Source organism: Cupressus sempervirens, chromosome 6 (genome assembly GCF_028749045.1).
Source record: "Cupressus sempervirens isolate cs-2001-9-10 chromosome 6, ASM2874904v1, whole genome shotgun sequence".
NCBI lineage: Eukaryota > Viridiplantae > Streptophyta > Pinopsida > Cupressales > Cupressaceae > Cupressus > Cupressus sempervirens.
In genome coordinates this window covers 135,147,461-135,151,747 of record NC_143123.1, presented here as the reverse complement: position 1 = coordinate 135,151,747, position 4,287 = coordinate 135,147,461, and the positions used below count along the sequence as shown (strand labels likewise).

The 4,287-nt window shown below is 38.6% G+C and overlaps 1 pseudogene across 1 annotated transcript; it reads left to right on the top strand.

The window, feature by feature from the left end:
• Positions 1 to 940: 940 nt before the first annotated feature.
• On the top strand, positions 941 to 4,025 carry LOC149551585 (pentatricopeptide repeat-containing protein At3g24000, mitochondrial pseudogene; annotated as a pseudogene). Its single transcript, XR_016352776.1, has one exon. The product of XR_016352776.1 is annotated as a pentatricopeptide repeat-containing protein At3g24000, mitochondrial pseudogene (transcript).
• Positions 4,026 to 4,287: the final 262 nt, after the last annotated feature.

Here is a 4,287-nt window from a genome sequence, read left to right as displayed (position 1 = left end):
CCACATCTTGGAATTAGGTGGGTTGCATGGAGTTCATCCACGTTGTTTGTTGTCACACCAAAAAAAAAAGGCTTTTTGCTAAGGATGGCTCCATTAGTATTTGTCCACATACCTCGCCCGACTCAGACTAGAATTTATCTTCAACACCCCATCAAAGTTAATCATTAACCCATCCAACATCAAGCTCCTTCCAAACTACACCATTTCATGGATTGGTAGAAGGTCAACCTTCCAAGCCCCATTAACGGGGGAGGGGGGAGGCTCTAAGCTAGTGAAAATCTTCATCATCCAACATCCTAATATGTGAAAAATGTTTTTATCTAGTTTTAGATTATTAGCACAAATGTCACCATACTACAAGTAGATTTTTTGTCTTCATGACTAGAGTCTTCTCATTCAACTCTTTAACTTGAAATGCCCATATGTGACATTACTTCCAAATCTCCCAAATTACTTGATGACAAAACTCTCAAATGCTCTCTTCATATTAAGAACCAGCCACTAATATTTTGAAAATTACTTATTTTGATTATTAACAATATTATATAAACAAAATTATTTAATAGTAACTTCAAAAAAAATGAATGTAAAATTATTTAATAGTAACTTAAAAAAAAATGAATGCAATTACAATTCTTAAGGGAAATTTTTTTAATAATAAAAACAAAGAAAAGAAACAAAATATAAAGTAAAACTTAGATTATTGTAAATGTTCTATGTTTTAAATCATATATTGCCTCACTTTATACTATCAATATATGATTATTATTTTTTAAATATAGTTTATCAAATTTTTTTTGCTTCATATATAAATAAATAAATAAATAAAAATCAAATCATATTTATTTAATTATATATTAATTATTTTTTAATATATCTGAATAAAATGAAAAATAGTGGTACAAGTTTAGATTTTTAGTCAAACTCATTGATCCATGTTTCAAAAATAGACATTCTAAGAAATGGGCCTGTCAAACTTAACACTCACAGAAGTGAAATACCATTCCAAAAATAGTGAGTTCATCTGAAATTTCTGTTCGACACCGTTGATTATGGATGCTCATGGCTAGCTCCAGAAAGAATTGACATTGTATAATTTGTAGTGTCGATGGAAATCATCCGGAACAAAGACTCTTTTCATTTCTGTGCACTACACATTCGTTGACAACTGAGTTGTCCTTAACGGAAACACTTTGATCCTTTGCAGTGCCTATGTAGTTGGATTTAAAATGCACTATGCCCGTTTGGTTGGCTAACGACTAGTTTTCTTTGTAGAAATGATATTCCCATTATGGAATCTCCAATCCATGAAAATTTCTTATTTGTGGGGTTCGCTGCTCCATCGTTGTCCTCGACTGGCTACAACTGCTCTTCAAAAACAAAACAGTGCCTGCAAAATTTATCCTGAGAATGTAAGAAGCTTGTGCGAAGAGGGTCGACTGGACGAAGCCCTGCGCATTTTATGCGACTCCGATCATGCATTAGATTGTTCTACGTACGTTTCTCTCTTGCAGGGATGCATTAATGACAGGGCATTGCCACAGGGTAAATTAGTTCACGCCCACATTAATCAGATGGGTTTTGGACTGGACACTTTTTCATCCAACAGACTCGTTGGCTTTTATGTGAAGTGTGGAAGTTTAGAGGATGCACGCAAAGTGTTTGACGAAATGCCTAAACGAGATTATTTCTCATGGAATGCGATGATTGCTGCATATACAAGACAAGGGATTGCAAACGAGGCGATGGAGCTATTCCACCTAATGCCTGGAGAAGGAATCCAACCCAACCGGTTTACATTTTCTAGCGTTCTTCCAGCATGTTCAGATTTGGCATCCCTGGAGAGGGTTCATGAAAAATTAATTAAGGGTGGGATTGAGTTGGATGTGGTCGTGGAGAGTGCGCTTGTGGATATGTATGCAAAATTTGGTTGTATAGAAAGTGCACGCAACTTGTTTGATAGAATATCTCATCGAGACGATGTCTCTTGGATGGTAATGATTGGCGGGTATGTGCAGAATGGACGTGCAGAGGAAGCCCTTATGCTCTACCAGGAAATGAGATTGGCAGGTATGAAGATGAACTCGAATACATTTGCTACCATTCTGCCAGCTTGCGCTTACTTGGGTACTCTTGAACAGGGCATAGAGATACATGAGGAGATAGATAGAAGCGGGGTTGAAATTGATGTTTATGTGGGAAGCGCTCTTGTGGATATGTATGCAAAATGTGGAAGCATCGAGAGGGCTCGTGAAGTGTTTGACAAAATACAACGACATGATGTTGTGTCGTGGACAGCTATGATTGCAGGATATGCCGTTCATGGGTTTGCTGAGGAGGCCCTTACTCTTTTTCAAGAAATGAACGACTCGGGTGTTAGACCAAATTACGTTACATTACTTTGTGTTTTGTCTGCATGTTGCCATGCAGGCCTGGTGGATGAGGGCTATAAGTACTTCAATAGCATGAGGGGGTATTATAGGATTACCCCTAGAATGGAGCATTACAGATGTATGGTGGATCTCCTTGGCCGAGCTGGGCAACTTGATGAAGCACAAGATTTCATTAACAGAATGCCTATAGAACCTGATGCTGCTATTTGGAGGTGTTTGCTTGCCGCATGTAGATATCATAACAATATAGACCTTGGAGAACATGTAGCGGCAGAGGCAATGAAGTTGGATTCCCAGTATGATACACCCTATGTGCTTCTCTCAAACATGTATGCTGAAGCTGGGAGATGGGATGACCTTGAAAAGGTGCGGAAATTGATGAAAGACAGAGGCATTAAGAAGACACCAGGATGCAGCTGGATTGAGCTCAACAGGCATGTCCATGTTTTCTATGGAGGAGACAGATCACACCCACAAACAGAACAGATCTACACAAAGCTGGAGACATTAGCTAGGGAGATGATAGCAGCAGGGCATGTTCCTGATAGACAATTTGCTCTGGCCGATGTGGAAGAGGAGCAGAAGGAGCACATACTTCGCCACCATAGTGAGAAGTTGGCAATAGCATTTGGCCTGCTAAACACACCATCTGGAACACCAATTCTAGTTATCAAGAATCTTCGAGTGTGTGGGGATTGCCATTCAGCAATTAAATTCATCTCAGAAGTTACCGCACGAGAAATTACTGTAAGGGATACCAACAGGTACCATCATTTCAAAAATGGTCAGTGTTCTTGTGGTGACTATTGGTGATTGAACATCGTTAAATAGACAACCTTGCTTTTCTTTCAAGGGGCAAAGCGCTGATTCAGCTTTTCATGGTCACTCGAAGCTCTGAAGCCTACAGTACCCAAGAAGATGATTTGATGATTGATGACAACTCATGCAACTGTACTGAATATTAGTCGATATCATCTACATGCTTGAATTTGGTTCATAGATCGAAAGAGAATTTGATTTTGATTCGGTTGGTTCATAGATCGAAAGAGAATTTGGTTTTGATTCGGAGCCGGTGGCACCAAGGATATGAATGCACTCCTCCCACACTGCTTATTGGGTTCGAGTTTATATTTGGTCCCTGTAGAAGATCCCTCTTGGGTGAGGGATTTACTCCTCCATCTTTGGCAGGCAATCCTGATGACCTGAGAAGTGCACGTATTGCAGAAGGAAGCGCCACAGCACTGCAAATGGAAAAATGCCTATTGTCTCACATCTATGCACCAATCAAGGCTTACATAAGTGGGCACTGGCTTAAAGAAGCTAATCTCCAATTGAAGGGGATAATATCTCGAAGGAGCTATTTGAAAAACTGTTGATAATGCCATATTGCAAGCATAAAGATCAATCTGATTACAAGATAAATGGAAAGCAAAAGTTTAAAGCATAGCATGGAAACTAACTGCACTGATGTATCAACCACTCTGCTTCCCAGTTCCTTCTGTTGCTGTATGCAAGTTGAATTCTGTCTCAAAACATATTTTAACTTTTTATAGTAATAGAAACTTCTACCAACATCTAGATATCATCTATTTTGATAAGGCACATTAAACAAGTCGAGTGTCTTTGGATTAACGTCTCTTGTGCATATTGATTGAATTTAATTACTTCAATGCTAGGAGTTAGTCCGTACTGCTTTATTGATCAACAGCACTTTGTGACTAAAGAATTTCGCAATTTAGCGTTCTGCGACTGATGCTCATCGACATATTAAATTATTGCTTCGAGACATGGGAGAATTAAGTTAAAATTCATAGAGCCGGTGCTACTGAGAATTTTTTGGAATATTCAATAGGAAGTGGTCTCATGAATTTCATATGTGGATCAGCTTTAAAAA